An 18,564-nucleotide genomic window follows, 5' to 3' on the forward strand; every position below is an offset into this window, starting at 1 on the left:
CCTGGTGGTTGTGGTGGCACAGTTCAGCATAATGGCAAGCATAGATCCAGCAGTCAGGTACTGGTCCAAGCGCAAAGTCGGAGTCAGAATAAAGAAGCCAGTCAATGTTCAGAACCAGAGCCAGGATCAGGAACACCAACCCAAAAGATAAGCATCAAATATAAGTCCATATATATCATCAATGTCACACACATTTCCTAAGAAACACGTATATTATTATAAAAAACCTACTGTCCATCAGTCCATATATTAACTGATAATATTCCCCTCTTGTGGCCCATTCTGTGTGTCTGCAGCAGAGAACCCCCTCTCTCCCTGGATCCACTTATACCACTGCCCTGGCTACTCACATACTAGAAAGCAGCACACATGGGAAAGAAGCCTTCACAGATGTGTTACTCACCCTCCCACTTGGATTGGGAGTAGGCAAGTGGGGATGGGGAGTGGGTGGAGCCTTGGCTGATGCCAACCTATGCTGTTTCCCAGTTGGCTCCTGAGGTTGTGCAACTATGATCTACCTTTGCTCAGGACTTGTGGGAAAGCAACAATCTAGCCCATAGACATCATTATGACATCCACTCAGGATCAAGTGAGGAAAGAAAGTGGACTTGAAAGAAGGAAGTCCTTTAAATTCAAATAGTTTAAAAACCAATGAAGGTGAAAAGGTGGCAGAAAATTATGACAAACAAGTAGAAGGGAAGATAGATTCTTGTTGGGTGACCTTTCTAAGTGCAACGTGAAAGTCCCACTTATGCGAATGTGTACATAGGTAAGGATAGATTAATGTCATGTGACTTATGGACTGGTAAGTATGCCTGGCTGCTGACAACACTCATTATCACATAGGCCCCAATTCTGTGAAACACTGAGTACTCTCAACTTCAGTCAGTGGGAGTTGAGAGTGACCAGCAATTTACAATCAGTACTTCAAGCCTAGAGTCTGGTAAATGTTTAACATGCACTCGTCTTCCCTAAGCAGTTTCCTAAGCAAAAAAAGAGAAGCCTGGATGTTTTATTCCTTTTTAACACCTGGGATTTATATTACCAGCTCTCCCCAGCCATCTAACTATCCCACATGTGGTTGGATGGGCTAGCATCCAAATCTATTTGAAAATATGCAGAATTTAAATAATTTTCTGTGAAGTAATTGGAAAGAGCATTGAGTTTGCCTTGATGGTTAGACTTGCTCAAGGCACTGATCATGGATATTCTTTGGAGTGGTTGCAAGGCTTATACTTTGCATCCAGAATTTAATGTTTTATTATATTTTAAGGTTAAAGAAAACATTACACGTAAATCATTAATCCACAAAATTTCTTTCTTTGCTATTAATAGTACAAGCAGCTGATCTACTGTAGATTACTATTTTTTTCCAGGTAATTTCATTTAACTATATGAGAAACTGAGGTACACACTCCTTTTATTGCTGCTTCTTGAGGCACATTATCAAGAAACTTAAGGCCAGGTTGCTCACACTTGCTCTGGGCTAGGTTATGAAAATCCCTACTCAGCTGTGCAGGGTAGGGAGGTCCCCCTCATTCTCTTGCTCAGATTGTCAGTCTGGCTGTCGGGGCCGGAGAAGGAGCTATGCACCCTGCACTCTCTTGTGCAAACAAGTGGGCGAGGAGATAGCAGAGAGGGGCGGGGAGTGAGTGGAACCCAGCCTCCACCCAGGCCCCAGGAACTGGCAGGGCACACAGTGAGAAGTAAGCTGCTCTTTGAAAACAACTGAAGTAAATTAGGGCTTGTCTACCCTTGAAACACTCACTATAGTGATGGGAGGGTTTCTCCTGTCAACATGGTTAATCCACCTCCCTGAGAGGTGATAGCTAGGTCGATGGAAGAATTCTATTGACCTACCGCTACACTAGGGGATAGGTCAGCTTAACTACATTGCTCAGGTGGTGAGTGACATAGCTGGGTTGACAACTTTTGAGTGTAGACCTGGCCTTACTCTCACCCCAGAGCAATGGGAGAACTGGGAAAAAATTGAATTCTCTGAGTCACACTTTGTTCTCTGGTCCTTTCAGGGCATGGTGCAGCTTCATGCTATCCTTTACTCATTGGGAGATTGCAAAGTTACAAATGGAGCTCTCAGTAAATAGACCTATTCTGTTCAATTTTGTACAAAGGTATCACACTCATCAGATCTAAAGGGAGCAGAATATGGTCCTAAAATAAAAAAATCAAAGGGCTCAGCGCAAATGGAGAAATACGTTTCTATGGGCCTAATTCTGATATCTTTACTCACACTGCATAGCACCTCACTCCACTATCCAACATGAGTAAGAGTATCAGTCTCAAAATGTGGAACATCCTTTTGTTCTGTGTTTGTACAGCATCTAGCACAGGAGTGGGCAAACATATTGGCCTGAGGGCTACATCTGATATAGATATGATAAAATATATGATATATATTTTATGGTGGGCCATACAGAGGGGCAGGGGAGAAGGGGCGGGGCTGCGCGGGGGGAGTGGCAGCCGTGTGGCGCTGCTTGGGTCTGGGAACAGCTCCAGTCAGAGCGCCGCTGGGCCTATGTGGTGGGAGAAGGGCGGGAGAGGGAAGGGGCAAGGCCGGGATGGGGGAGTGGCCACCGCACTCTGGCCAGGGCGCTGCTGGGCCCACGTGGTGGAAGGGGAGGGGCTAGGAGCGGGAGCGGCCGCCACGGCAACCACTGGTTGAGCTAGAGGGCCTGATTAAAAGTTTGCCCACTCCTGACCTACCACGATGGGCTCCTGATCCATGACTGTGGCTTGCAGTTGCTTCCACAGTACAAATAAATAATTATATTAGTAATATACAGTGCTGGCACTGAAAAGCTTGCCTATACCTCAGCATCTACAGTATTCCTTTGTAAATAGCTTCATGAAAATCTTGTTTTGTGGCCTAAGTGAACCTAGTTTGAGGATTTGAAAGTGCTTTACAAATTTAATTAAGCCTCACAAAATCCCTGTCATGCAAGGAAGTATTATGATCCATATTTTACAGATAGACTATATGAGGCACAGAGTGTTAAGTGACTGCCAAGGGTCAGACAGCAAGTCAGTGGCAGAGGAAGGAAAAGAATGCAGATCTCCTAACTTACAGTCTTATATTCTAACCACTAGATAGTCTCATGTCATAGCAGTTGGAGGTCAGATTTTAGATAATTAAATAGACTCATGGTATTCACTTCTTGATTACATCAGTAAATTGCTGAGTGAAGGGATTTGAGCTATATTTTACAACTGTTTTTCATATATGCTTTGGTTTAGATCATTCTGTAAAACTAATAATTTTACAGCATTTAATCTTACAGCAGTTTCCTAAAATGTCAAAAGAAAATGTAGTTCCCCACCCCAAATTGTTGAAATAAAACAATCTGCATTTAGTAAACCAAAGCGTTAGAATGTGCCACAATATTGTAATTACTGTCAGTCACCCATGCAGCTTCAAATTTCATTTGTCCATCAGATATTGTCTATAATCAAGGAAATGTAAACATATAGATACTGTAAGCCATGTCTACACTAGCAAGCTTACAGCTGCACTACTGTACTAAAGCAGCTGCACCGCTGTAAGATCGTTCATGTAGCCACTCTATGCCGATGCGAGACAGCTTGCCCGTCAACATAATAAAACCACCTCCATGAGCAGTGGTAGTGCGGGAGAAGCTCTCTCCTGCCAACATAGTGCTGTGCACACTGCCACTTATGTTGGCGAAATTTATGTCGCTCACGGGGAGTGTTTTTTTATACCCCTGAATGACATACGTTTTGCCAACATAAGTGGTAGTGTAGACACGGCCTTAAATTAAGTCTCCAGCAACTTTTGCCTTCTAGGCAAAGAAGATCCAGGTTTCATAGGCTCAACAGGTACTATACCTTATCATCCCTCCAGTGAAGGATAACTAAAATTTCTCTGTACCGCCCCCTTATATTACCCAAAGTTTATTGTCTCTGTTTCAAGAGCCAGGAAGGTTTCCTGGGGTGCAGATTTTGTCCCTGGTTTGATCATTAAGTGGTCTTCTCACCCATTGGTTTACCTTAATGGCTTTGTTTACCTTGTATGTAAATGTACTTTAATTGTTCTCTGGCTTACACAGCTTGACAACAGGTGAATCTATAGTCCTCTGTCCAAACCAAACTGGTTTATCAAGGCTGCCCCCAAAACATATGGTAGGAACATATTTCCAGCATGCATGCATAACTCTTTACATGCCATCTGTACCTACATCACATAATGATATTCATGACCATTGTGTCACCAGTTTATATATGATACCTTACATGACATCTTTGTGTTATATATTATGACAACAGGGTGTTGGGGCAATGAATGTGTCAGGCCTGATGTGAGGGATGGTGTGTGTGGGGTCTCTGCCAGGTGGCATTGATCGGCTCCCAGGGTGACAGGAATATTGAATAATTTCACATCAGCATCACAAGCAGCAAACACAAGCACAGACTCATAGAAACTGGGGGGAGAAAAGACATATTAGGTCATCAGGTCAATCTCTCTGCTGGTGCAGGATTGAAACATCCAGATGTGGTCTCATCAGAGCAGTAAAGAAAGATGTACACTGTGCTGCTCTATGAAACTTGCACTGGCCTTTTTACTGCCACATCATATTGCAAATTTTTGTCTAATTTGCTGCCCTCTATTAGCTCAGGCCTCCTTAAGCCTCACTGTCTTTGATTCTTTTCTCCAAGATACAGTAGTTGGCATTTTCCAAGGTTAATCTTATTTTATTTTCTGCACATATTTTTAACTTCTCTTACTTCTCTGTTCATAGGTGCTGAACCTAGGGGTGCTGGGGGTGCTGCTGCACCTCCTGGCTTGAAGTGGTTTCCATTATAAACAGAGTTTACAGTTTGGTTCAATGATTCTCAGCACCCGCACTATAAAAATTGTTTCAGAACCCCTGTCTCTGATCTCTCTGGTAGTTTGAGCATTTCTGAATCTTCAACTGTTTCCTTGTTCTACCTCCTCTGTCTGTAACCATCTGTTGTCTCTTGTCTTATCCTTAGAATATAAGCTTTTTGGGTCAGGGCCCATACTTTTGTTCTGTGTCTGTACAGTGCCTAGCATAATGGGATCCTGGTTCATGATTGGGACTCCTATGTGCTATGGTTCTTGATGGAGAAAGCTGCAAAACATAAAAGAGCAACAATACTGTGTGTATGGGTCTAAAATAAGTGATCCTGTGTGAAAAGCAAGTCCACTTACAGTCTGGGAATAAAATGACTTCAAAACTGATATGGGGGCTTCTGATACTATTTGTTTGGCTTTCCATTTACTCTTCCATTACATTTATCACAGAAGCTATAATCCTTGTCTCCACTAGAAAGTTCTCAGCACAGTGAGGAAACATGAGCGGTTTATAACCTCTAAAATGATAGACAGAAGTGTCATGTAGAAAGTTTCGCATTCTTTGCACATATCATTTGGTTTCATCAGAAGAAGAGAACTGGGATGTGATGGCACTAATAGTAGTAGCATCTTATTGCTTTACTTCTTCTGTCAGCTTGAATGTTACCTGCCTTTTCTCATTTCTGTTCAAAATATACCTCTTTGATTCTGACCATATAAAATTCTGTCCTGGAGGACAGAATCATCATATCATATCATATCATCATGATCATATGTGGTTTTATTATTTCATTCTGAAGGACCAAGTTCTCAGCAGGCATAAATGGGTGTAGTTCCATTGCTCCTCTACTGCTGAATTCCATTGATGTCAATGGAAATATGCCAATTTACACCAAGGCTCTGGCCCATAGGGTTCAATTTTTGCTATTCCTCCCCCCCAAGGATGAGATATTTTTCTTCAGTGCAGCTGGCTGGGGGAACCATGCTTTCTTTGTCCAGGAAGCATAGCTGTTGCTGACTCTTGTGATGGTGGCTTTAAGCACCTACCAACAGTGGTAGGGTTGATTGTGTATTTTTGAGGAGTTAAACAGTTTGTTTTTTTCCAACTATGTCAGAGAGGACCTGTTCTTTTTAGCCTCCAATTTTTAGATTTCAGACATCCATGTATACCTATATCCATGTAGCTTCTGACAGGCATACGAACTCCTACCATTAATTATGGATACTGGCATTGTGACATGAGACGAAGGTTAGACATTATATAGTGTAATCTATTGTGGTGTAATCTGGTGGATGGGAGGGTGTAGCTGGGAGGGGTGGTCCCCCTCTGAGGGAGCCAGACCCACCCTGGCTGATAGAGCCCCCAAGGGGAAACCCTGGCCGGAAGCAGGGGGGCGGGGCCAGGCCTTTAAAGGCCCCAGGGTCCCCATCTGACCGGAAGCAGGGGGCGGGGCCAGGCCTTTAAAGGCCCCAGGGTCCCCACCTGACCGGAAGCAGGGGGGCGGAGCCAGGCCTTTAAAAGCCAGGCCTGTTAGCTCAGTCAGAGAAGGATGGCTGAGGGGGAAGGATGCTTCTCCTCCTGAGCTCCCAGCTGAGGCTGGGCTGGAGAGCCACGCTGAGAGGGAGCAGCCGGCCTTAACCCCAGCCTGGGGATCCATGGAGGCCTCACCGAGTTCCCCGTTGCCTGGGAGTCGGAAGAAGGCCCATCGGGGTTCCCTGCTGCTGGCGAGCCCGAGGAGAACCCCCCTGAGACACCTGCGGCCTGGGAGCTGGAGGCGGGCCCGCCGGAGCAGTACAGAGCCGGGCGTCAGACAGCTTACCGGGCCAGCCCTGCCTGGGGGCCGGGCGTCAGACGGCTTACCGGGCCAGCCCTGCCTGGGGGCCGGGCGTCAGACGGCTTACCGGGCCAGCCCTGCCTGGGGGCCGGGCGTCAGACGGCTTACCTAGCCCGGAACGGGGGCTCAGGACTACTCCTGGTGGGAGGTAGCTGGGAGGGGTGGTCCCCCTCTGAGGAGGACCCAGAGAGGGAGAAACTTGGACGCTGCTCCCCGCTTTCAGGGGCACATCCACAGAGGGGAATAGGAGTAATCTCTACTTTAGGGCCTGAAAATCCTCTATATTCCTCTGAGATTATTGTCGGTGTCATGTTAAAGATTATGAGTGTGACACTGGTAAACCAAGTGCCAGCTCTGGCCAAGGCCATAGGTTATCTAAGAACTTACAAACTCATAGCTGGAAACCAAACCAGCTCAACTGTATGTTAGTTTTTTTCAAAATAGGTATTGGTCTTATAAGAATGTATTTAGTGTTTAGACTCTGTGAAATGCTTGTTAATTGCTGCATGCATTAATCTTACTTGTAATGTCTGTATTCCATACTATGATGTACAATATAAATTTGTTTTATAATTGTGAAAATGCCTGCTCTGAACTTGTGAACTTAGGTGGGAAAAGTGGTTCCCCCACCCATCAAGAAGGACTATCAAGATTTAATGGGCCATCTGAGACAAAAATATTTTTTGATTTCCCCATTCACCCCTGAAGAAGTTATGTGATGGAACCCTTGTCCTATCAGTTTGAACTCTTGGGGAAAGTCATATAAAGATGCTCACAAGAAGAAATGGTTCTCTTTTTTCTGTTTGAACTCTCACAGAGCCAGAGATACTGAACAAAGACAGAGATCCCCAGAGGTTACTCCTTGGTCTGACCTGAAAGACCTTTTGAATTGACAGATTACTACATCTTGGTCACCTTTAGGAACCATAGATGGTAACTCATTTGTGTGTATATGTTTGCTTCCTTTAATCTGTAAATAAGCCTTGGTCTACACTTACCGGGCAATTCGGTGGCAGTCGACTGGAGTTATGCAAGCTACGCAGAGTAGCTTGCATAACTCCCATCAACTGCTGTGCTTCCCTTCTGCGCGGCGTCTTCATTGCACTGTGCCGATGGGAACTGCGTTCCCGTCAACGCAGCGCTATGCCACTTGAGGGGATGGTTTTACTGTGTCGACTTCTGGATCGACTGAGCAGGTCTTCACTGACCGCTCAATCAATCCAGAAAGATCGATCTGACAGTGGTGACATTGCCGCCGACAGTGTAGACATACCCAGAGTCTCTCATTTCTTTTTTCCTAGTTAATAAACCTTTAGATACTTTATTATAGGATTAGCTACAGGCATTATCTTTCGTGTGAAATCTAAGATACAAATTGATCTGGGGTAAGTGACTGGTCACTTGGTACTAGGAGTGACCTGAATATATTGTGATTTTTGGTGTAAGTGACCATTTATCACGGTTTCTTGCGTGTCAAGATAGACTGGAGAGACTAAGGGGACTGTCTATGACTTGATGGTAAGAGTGTTACAGTGATCCAGGAATTCACATTTGTTTCTGGATTGGTGAAATCTAATTATAGACCAGTGTTACCATGGACCGGCACTGGTCCCTGAGATCTCCCTGACACAGTATAGGATGCCGGTCCCTGGTATCAAAAAGGTTGAGAAACACTGTTCTAGAACATACCACCAGTGTGGGGTTTCTGACCAGTTTTTGACACTCTGCCCCAAGGCTGGCACTTATGGTTGTGAGCCACTCCAGGCAACATGACAAGGGAATTGTAGCTGCAAAGATATCATCGACCCAGAGTTGATCTGTCAAGAAATCAGTCAAGAACTCAATCTGTCAAGAAGGAAAGAGAAAAACAAGAAGAATACATGGACTTATGATTTTTATCTATTCCTAGCATTTTGTATTTGATTATAGAAAAAAACATATCTTTTAGCCACTGTGTATAAATTATCTATATTGGTTATTTTGAATTTGGAACATAGAATATTAATCATCATCAATCTTCTATGGCTGCTGTCATGGATTGCCCCCAAAGTGATTTAATGTATGTAATTTTGCTCTTACTGCAATAATCACTACTATATCTCAGCACTTGTAATTATATGAATGTTTAGTGTTTTCTTTCAAGATGTCTTTTAAAAATAAATGTTATTGAACTACTACAAAGGTTATTTTATTTGCAAAAACAGCACCACAGGTAATTCATATAGACTTCATTGTTCTCAGTGGTAATTAATTCAATGATTACAGTGTAACCTTCAATTTGGATAGTTAGTTCAAATATCTGGTATACTGATATTAACAAGAATTTTTGTTACATCTCATTGTGCCAACCCAGTAAATAATAGCATAAAATATAGCAGATGCTTTTGTCTCAATTACCTAAAGAATAAGTTCAAACAAAAATCAAAGTAGGGAAAGCAAAGCTAAAGTTTGAACATATCACTTGACTTGCCAAAATTACAGCCTTAAAATATGTACAGGTTGGGTGTAATTTATTTATGGTGCCCAAGTAGCAGCACAAAACAGACACATAGGCTGCTCTAACATAGTGCAGGGGGCCTGGCCCTGCACACAGCTGTACCTGGGTCAGGAAAATTCAGAGGTGTGCTTTATATTGCTTCTTACCACATCGTCTTCCTCCACTTTTCTCACCAAAAACACAATTCTCTACTGCTGAATTGAATCTCATCAAGTATGGATGAGACCTCAATAATAATTACAAGACAAGCCAAATTGGAAGTTTCTAGCTTCAGCTGGTTTTGAGTTGTGTGAACATAAAACTCCAGAAAGTAATAGATGGGGAAAATGTATTTCTTCCCCATCCCACATTTTCAGATCTCAAAAAAGACTGAAATGTTTTGCTCAAACCCCCCCCTCCCAAAAAAAAAAAAATCACATTGGGACAAAAGAAAACATGAGAAACTTCAGCCCCAATGGAATTTGATAAGGATATGAGCTACCGAAAAAGAGACTATAAGGGCAATTAGGGTTGAACCCTCACTGCAATATTCACGGTCAGTAGCTAATTATAGACAGGTTTTTTTCTGTTCTCACTTCCACCAGCATAAATTTTACTGATATCAGTATATCTACTCCAGATTTACATAGGGTGCAAATGAGAGCAGACTCTGGACCAGAATTTGTACTATGGAAGAAGGAATCAGGTTGACAAAAATTCTAACTATGCAGAGCCTCAATAAAATTGTATGTCAGGATTCTTTTGCCGACTGTTATTAAAAAGGTAATAAATATTTTGTAAAAGTAGAAGCTAATATGAGAAATGCAGGTATTCAAGACAGAGATAGAATACATTTCTCCTGTGGCTGAAGGCACTTAGCATTCAGTTTTATGTCTCACACTACACCTGAGGAATATCTGTATCCAGTGCACTGATAACACTATGATGAACCTAAATAAAAGAGCAAGGACTAGATTGTCACATACTTTGTGTGTTTTTTCCCAGACCACATTAAGGAGAAATGGACCAATTATGGACTCAGGCTCAAGTTCCATGAATCACTAGTTTCTAAGAAGCAATGGGGTCCATGGAAAGGGCAATGGACTAGGACTCAGCAGACTGGGGTTTTATTCCCAGCTGTCGGTGATCTTGCTTCACCTTTTGTCTGTATTACCTATTTAAGTTGTAAGCTTTTAGGGATGGAGAGTGTTCCTCCGCACCATGGGGTCCCATCTCATTTGGGCCTCTAGATGCTACGATAGTACAAATAATGTCTACCAATGAACATTCATGCATAACTACTTTTTCTTCTCTTATTGCTCATGCTTATCTCCAGGTAAATAAAGTTAATGCTTAGCAAAGCGAAAAGAAAGATTTACTGGACATCTAATAATTAGCTATACTCTATGGTAAATAACTCATGTTCACCTTGACTGTATAGCTTTATGATTTATGTCTAGGAAGGGTCCTATGCTTGATCAAATATGGGAGAGAAAATTAAGGGGGAAAAAAACCAACTATAATGCATATTTGTATGTTTTCTTTACAAAAATATTTTTATTAGACTTCTGTTTTAGTGCTTAGAATTAAAATCAGAACCAGTAACCACAAAACCCTTTGCTAAATGTAATCCCCTACTATCATATATTCTGACAAAAATATTCTTGCGGTTCCAGCAGCAGAACCTTTTCTTTTGACAGAGCAGTTCAAAGGAGCGAGAACAATCGATCTGACATACATTCCTCTATTTATTGCACCATAAATCTATCGAGAGAGATCTAAAGCGTTTATTTATTTGTCCCTTCTGAAATCCCATTTTGCTTGCTATGCACTAGCAATACCAAAGGGAAGAGGTGTAGTTGCTTAGAACAGACGTGCCCTATCATTTCAAAGCTGTAGCCTGGTTTTCTACAGCATTTTTCTAGGATTGATGTGTAGGCTGGAAACCAAACCAGACTGGGAGTGGTTTATTACAAGACGCTTATTCCGCTTCACAACACAGTATTGCAGGCTCACCTATGCACAAGATATTTCTATAGCCCAAAAGAAGAACCAGAAAGAATATCTGATGGTTTTGATGTAGGGGACACAAGCGATGGGAGTAGTTTATATTGTGGGAAATTGTACCATTGACTGGAAGGGGAAAACACCCTTGTGATCAGCTTTTTAAATAAGTATGTGAGAAGGGTTGCTGGGCTCTCCAGGTGAGGACTCCCGGCCAGCCCTGCGTGGAAGGCATCTGTGCTGTGCACGCTGGGTCTGCCGTGTGGCACTTCACTGCAAAGCGAGTTCAGAACTAGAAACACCTGTTCTGAACAGGGAAGGCAGGGACCGTGACGAGGACTTAGCAGCTGGCGCCCTTGTGCCAAGCCAGGACGCGCTGCTGCCTGCTGGAGCAGCAGCCGCAGCAGGAGCCTCTGGAGGGCTGAGTGACAGCTCGGGGAGGAGGTGGTCCTCTCCTCCCAGGGGATCCTCCAGTGTGACAGGCGCAGCTTTTCCTACAAACCCAGCCGCTCCTTACCCAAGGCAGCAGTTGGCTCACGGGGGTTCTCTCGGGCGGCTGAATTGTGTGTGATCCCTTTACTTCCCTCCGGGAAGCCCAGCAGCAGGATCAGCCGCTGGCGGTGCCAGCAGCAGGAAGCGGCGTCAGTGGACCCTCATCCCGCAGTGACTAGCAGGAGCGGAGGACTGAGAGCTGGACTCTGATCCGCTGCAGTCGGGGGAAAGAAGCCGCAGCGGGTCCCCGCAACAAGGACTGGCCTGGAAGCCCAGTGGGGGCGGAAGCACGCCTGCGGAACCCAAGGGCACCGCCCGGTACCGTCACCAGCCGCTCCGAAGGCGGGCACCCATCACCACCCACCAGCCGCTCCCAAGGCGGGCACCCATCACCACCCACCAGCCGCTCCGAAGGCGGGCACCCATCACCACCCACCAGCCGCTCCGAAGGCGGGCACCCCTCACCATCCACCAGCCGCTCCCAAGACGGGCACCCCTCAGCAGCACCCTGCAGCCGCGGCAGCATTCGCTAAGGGCGACATCCAGCCGCGCACAGCGCCAGCTCTCGAGGGCGGCCCCGCTGCCCGGCAGCACCCTGGGGCAGCACCCACCGGGGCCCCCAGCCGCGCCGAGGGGGGCACCATGGCCCTGCTCAAACTCTCCCTCATGGCCTTCAGCTTCGTCTTCTGGGCGGCGGGGCTGACCATGCTCACCCTCGGCATCTGGGCCAAGATCTCGCTGGGCAGCTACCTGGTGCTGTCCGCCCACCAGTACCCCAACGCGCCCTCCATCCTGCTGGCCACGGGCGCCGCCGTCCTGCTCTGGGGCTTCCTGGGCTGCTTCAGCGCCGCCACCGAGCACCGCTGCCTGCTGCGCACCTACGCGGCCTTCCAGCTGGCCGTGCTGGCGGCCGGGCTGGCGGCGGGGCTCTCGGCCTTGTTCTACCGCAGGGACATCGCCGAGGGCTTCCGGGCCGGGCTGCGGGAGGCGGTGAGCGCCTACGGCGAGGACGAGCAGAAGGCGGACGCCCTGGACTCCCTGCAGCGCGCCCTGGCCTGCTGCGGGGCCGAGAGCTACCGCGACTGGCTCGCCTCGCCCTGGTCCCTGGCGCTGCCCGGCCAAAACGGCTCGGTGCCCGGCAGCTGCTGCCGGGCGCGCCGGGGCTGCCGGCACAGCCCGCTGCCGCCCGACGCCCGCGGCATCCACCGAGACGGCTGCTTCGCCAAGGTCTCCGGCTTCGTCAGCGACAACCTGTTCCACATCGCCACGGCCGCGCTGGGGCTGGCGCTGGTGCAGGGCGTGGGCATCGTGCTGGCCTGCCTGCTGGCCGCCCGCCTGCGAGCCGCGCCGAGCTGAGCGCCGCCCGCTCCGCCGGCAGCTCCCCGGCTGTCCCCAGCGCCCCTGTCCCAGCTTCCGCCCCGGGATCCCCCGAGCCCGTCCCCCACGTCCCCGCTGCGGGCTCTCCCCTGCCAAGCCCCAGCCCCCTCTGAGCACCCACTCGCCCCCATCACTACGTGCCCCGTCCTCTCCCGCCGCGATCTGCCTGGAGAGCGCCCCGCCGTCCTTCTCCGGGGCCTGGACCAGCCCCCCTCCGCCCGGCCCCAGCTCCTTCACCCCATCCCTCTTTCGGGGATTGGAGCAACTGCCCCCCCCCCCCGTCCTATTTACTCACCCCACCCCGCCCGGCCTCCTCCACCGCCACCAGCCGCTTTGGGAACGAGCTCGGGCAGCACCAACTCTCTCATCCCGTGCTGCTCCCCGTGCTTCTCCCCTCAGCCCTGCTGCGGGGAGCTCATCCGCCTGCCCTCGCCCCTGGGAGCCAAGGCGGCGCGGGAGAGGCGTCTTTTCTGGAGCCTGGCGTTGCTTTCCCTCCAGGAACAAGCATCGCTCTGGCGCCGGCTGCCTGGGGAGACTCGGATCCAGAGTTCCTTGGGAGCGGCCGGAGAGCCTGGAATGGGATGTGGGAGGCGGGGACGCGAGGGCTTCCCCCACGGGGAGGTGAGCGCACTCTCCCTGGCAGAAGAGCGGCCTTGATTTCCCGAAGGAATGCCTTGTCTCCCCGCACGGTGGGCGCTTGTAAGTTTCAGGTTGTAAAGGAGGATTTCACTGGGCACCTCTGGTAGGCCCGTTCCGGGGATAGGACTTGACACGGCCCGCTCAGTGCTTCCGTGCGGCCCTGCCAGTCCCCCCCTAACGCATGCCCACCCCTGCCTTCAGCTTCCCCACGGGCACGTGGCATTACAGCTGGGGAGCGGCGATGTTCCCTGGTGAGCAGCATTCAGATTAGAATCGCCGCTCCTACTCCTGCGGCGGGTGGTCCTGCGCGCACGGCTCTCCTGCCTGGAGCTGTAAGCCTTGTCCGCCCCGCTTACTCCGCATTCACACAGCCCTTTACACCCCAAAGGGCTGGAGCAGCAAAATAACTCGGATCCGGCTCTTCGGGAAGAGACTGGCAAAACCCGCAGTGACTTCACGGGAAACAAGAGGCAGGTCTTACACCCCTTCTAACGCCTTGGCGGGGGAAAAAGAGACCCCCCCGCCTTTGTTAGCTTAGGACACGAACAAGCCTCCATTGAATCTTTGCCCCGCCTGGAGTCTCCTGCTGTTTTACAGAACGAGGTTCAGGCTAGAAATCTTGAAATGGTCCCTTTTTCTAGGAAGCATCCTGCTCTCAGCCAGCTCTCCTCGTGCTCCCTCAGCCCCTGCTACTGCTAGGGGAAACCTAGGTCGGGACTGCGTGCGTTAAGCTGAAGAGTAGGCGAAATCTACCAGAGCTAGCTCTTAGCTTCGTTTTCCAGCCGATCAGCTTCAGAACCACAAATGGCCTCCGAGCAGAAGCCCCAGCAAAATACAATTTCAACTGTGAAGGGCTCCTTTCTGCTTCCCCCCGCTGCCTTTCTAGTTTCCCCTAAAAGGGGTATTGAAGCTCCCCTTTTATCCTCTCTCCCCCTGCTAACTCAAACTCTTCGTAGGCAAAGCAGCGTCCTTTCTATGCGGCAAACTAGATGAGTGCTAACGGATACAAGAGTTAAGCAGAAGCCTGGGGGAAGGGTAGGAAAAGGACTGATTTCTCCAAGAGCGAAGGTAGTTTTAGGCAGGAATTTTTGCAAGAGGAATTTGCCACCTTTAGTGAAATTAACCGCAGAAGGAGAGAACTTCTGAGAACTGGGGGGGGGGGGGGGGAAAGGATCGTTCACGGGGCGCCAGCAGAACAGGGAATTTAACAAGGAAATAAACAGCGATCGCACGCTGCGTTTGAATAAAATGAGCTATTTAGAAGGCTGGGATTTCCGGACCGCGAGAAAAGAGCTGTCGACAAGATGTACCATACCACCACCACCAACGACGAAAAACCGCGATCCTGCAAACCTTACTCCTTGGAGCGGTCGTCTGTGCGGATTGGTGGGGTTGCAGGATCCGGCCCAAAGTTCGTGAAATAAATAGACGGTGCAGTTGCTTTTTATCAGTGTAAGACTTCGCTCCAGGGAAGCATAACCAGCCCGCACACCCATCTTTGGCTTTGTAACTCGCTCTTTTGCTTGTTCCGTAGGGGACTGATGGAGCGGGGAAGTGGTCAGTTACTAGACTGCTGCATGTCAGAGACTCTTCCCTCTCAGTGAGGAAGGACGGCCGGACAGAGTGGGGAGACCCGCTTAGCCAACAAGCTACTCAGAATGTGATTGTCTCTACGGTGCAACCCCACGCAGAGCTGGTTGGCTGCAGTTTTCAGTTGTGCCCACTAGAAACTGTGGTTTAATTTGCACGTGCAAAAGAAGAGAGAGAGAGATCTTTCTGATCCCTGCCCTTTTCATGAAGAAAATGCCGTCCTCTTCCGTTAGTGCTCCCAGTTCAGGCTGACTGTCCGCCGGCAGGTGAATTTCAAGACCAGAGCTTTGCAACTGCACTGGACAAACCGTGTAGTTACTGGAGTCGGTTAGCGAGGAGCCTGAAGGGATTTGCTCGATAATATTCCAAAGGGTACCGCTCTAGGGCATCCCCGTGTTCTTCTGAGGCAGAGAACCTTCACCTAAAATTCTTACCTTTCGGATCAAAGGCTGCTTTAATATTTTTCACGTTACTTTCATAGCTACCTCTCGGAGTCCCTGGCCTAGACTGTACACTGTTTGCCCTTTGGTTCATATGGAAGAATTGTTCACATTGTGTTTTCCACCAGAACGTAGTGCCCACAACTGGAAGGGCTCTGCATTGATTCTTTGCAGTAAGGACCCGTACTGGGGTGGAGGCTGGGCAGAGGTTTCCCCATGAGAAAATTTTTGGGGCAGTGGCCCTCCTCTCCCTGTCTGTGTACATACTTTGCACTAGGGGCCTGCTCCTGACTGGGGCATTTAGGCACTACCACAACACAAACAACAACCAGCAGCAACTTTTTGCATGCAGTTATTTCCAAGGTACTGTTATTTGCACCAGTTAATTTTCAGGGGATCCTGTTGGTTTGCAGTGTCATTAGGGAGGATCATTCCAACCCCTTCCTCTGGTTAGCAGGCATAACTGTGTCCCTTTCTGACTTAAAAAAAAAGTTTCTCTGTTCCTATATTTAAATATCCTGCTCCACTCCTTTCTGGGATGCTTATAAAAAAGTGATCCTCTTACATTTCAGAGTCCAGTCACTCAAGTTAATACAACACCACAAAATATCCAGTGCCATATTTCTCCAAGTGAAGTTAGATGCAAAACTTCTATTGACTTCACAAGGTAGAAAGGTCTGGTTCTTATTTTGAAATAGAATTTCTGGAGTCTTTGCCCTTTAAAAATACCTGGAAAGTTCAGTCTTTTCCATTGGTTAGAGGGTTTATTAGCCCATCTCCTATTCTGCTACTCAGCAGTGTTCTTACTTAAGAGAAGCTCTGTCTAATTTCAGGAGAATTTGTCTAGGTGCAAATTCAGGCTTATTGTAAATATTTTCTTCAAGGAGTCAGTTACAATTTGAATGGATAATCATTGTGCCTGATTTGTCTATACTGCTCTAAAAAAGATGCAATATCAATGAAGTGATGAATCAAACTTTGTATTTTACTATTTGTTTAAGAAATATTAAGTAAATTACCATAGGCTTGTATTAATAATTTTATAATGCCTTGAGTTGGTTGACAGTTTACAACTAACATGATGTAAATAGCTATTTCCAAGATTAAATAGACACCTACTGATATTTAAATGAAAGTTGCATTCAATTAATCAGTAGCAAAGAATGCTATTATTAAAAGTAATTTTTTACAGTCAGGTTGGCTGTTTAACTCAATAACTCAGTGTTTACAACCTAAAAAGTGTAATACTACTCAAAGGCAGAACAGGATACATTGTAATTCAGGCATATACATTTATTCTGAAAATCCTTACTCACACAAGTAATATTTACAATACCAAGCCCTTGTTTAGGAAATAAGGGACAATAGTACATCAGTTCATTTATTCAGAGAGCAATTCTGATGCGAGTTGATGGTTTTCTTTATGAGCTGGAAACTAATTTTGAGATAATACACAAAAGCACAATTGACTAAAAGTTAATTGCTATTTTATCTTGATTGCCCATTTGCCCAGATATTAGAGATATGTTAATAAATTCATCATGCTTCAGGTGGACAGTGAAATGCAAAAAGGCTACTGATAAATTATTTGATTAATCATTCACAGATTCAAGCTAGGAACATGTAGGTAGACAGTAATAAAATTAGGATATATTTAAAAACAAACTACTTGCTCAGCCAACTCCATGTTTAAAACATCAATATTATGTTTTCCACCCTTTTAACAAAGGACAAAAAGCATATTTTTATGGACAAAAATTATATTTCACCTTAGTAATTAACTAGCAACTGTCACATGCAAAGCAACCTATATCAATAAGTAAATTAACATGATGTGAGATCACTATAGACTAAGTTATGGATTTTATATGAAAGTCCCTTTCAAATCAGAGTCCACATTTGTAGTTCTGTATATCTTGTGTATCACAAGTGTGGGCCACAGGAACTGAAATTCAAGGACAAAAGCTTGCTAAAATGTTTCATGTTAAGTCAAAATACATCAAAGAACCAACAGAGCTTACAGATTTTGGAGGTGAGTTGCACTGAGTTTATCATTGCAGTTTTCCTGATCTGAACAAATAAAGCTTTGAAAATGTGCAGAGATTTTTTTGTTAATTGGATTTTGTTTATTAAAAGAATAGGTGATATCCTGATTCCACTGTATGAACTAAAAATCCCACCCCCATTTAAGTCAGTGGTAGTTTGCCACATACATCAACAGGAGCAAAATAAGGCTCTATGGGCCTCATCCAAAACCCACTAAAGTCAGTGGAAAGACGGTCATTGACTCCCATGGACTTGGATCAGGCCCAATACTATGAATTAGTCCTGTAGATAACAGCATCATTCACTTCACAATCCCAGTTCACTCCATGAGCACAATCCACCCTGTTTATTTAATGAGGCAACAGTCCTATGAAAAACGAATAAACAACCAAACTCAAGATCTTTTAATGACAACTATAAGTCAACCTTAAATATAGACATAGCTACCAGCACTGCCCTACTCACCCACCCACCCACCAACACATTAACTTGAGTTAATTGACTGCCAATTAGCTAGGTTGAGGGTAAGCCATAAACATTTTCCTAAAACAAGTTTTTGGTGAGTATCCAGACTTGCAGGTACACATGTATTACTTATACAAGTTAATTAGCAATGAACACCAGTTAAAAAACTAGTGTAGACAAACTCAGAGATAGAAAGAGGAGCATCGCTCAGCTTGCCCTGTATTTTAGAATCATGCAAATTAGTTCAAAGGATGTGGGAATTTCCATTCTCATAATTAAGATACTCTGAAACCAAGGGTCATAGCTGAGCTAGAATAACTGATGGCTTGACAGACTTACTACAAAGGG

At 46.4% G+C, this 18,564-nt stretch overlaps 1 pseudogene; it reads left to right on the plus strand.

The window, feature by feature from the left end:
- Positions 1–12,301: 12,301 nt before the first annotated feature.
- Positions 12,302–13,015, plus strand: LOC137164001 (tetraspanin-7 pseudogene; annotated as a pseudogene).
- Positions 13,016–18,564: the final 5,549 nt, after the last annotated feature.

This window comes from Emydura macquarii, unplaced genomic scaffold (genome assembly GCF_026122565.2).
Source record: "Emydura macquarii macquarii isolate MOO-44397 ecotype Brisbane River unplaced genomic scaffold, CSIRO-AGI_Emac_v2 contig_2636, whole genome shotgun sequence".
Lineage (NCBI taxonomy): Eukaryota > Metazoa > Chordata > Testudines > Chelidae > Emydura > Emydura macquarii.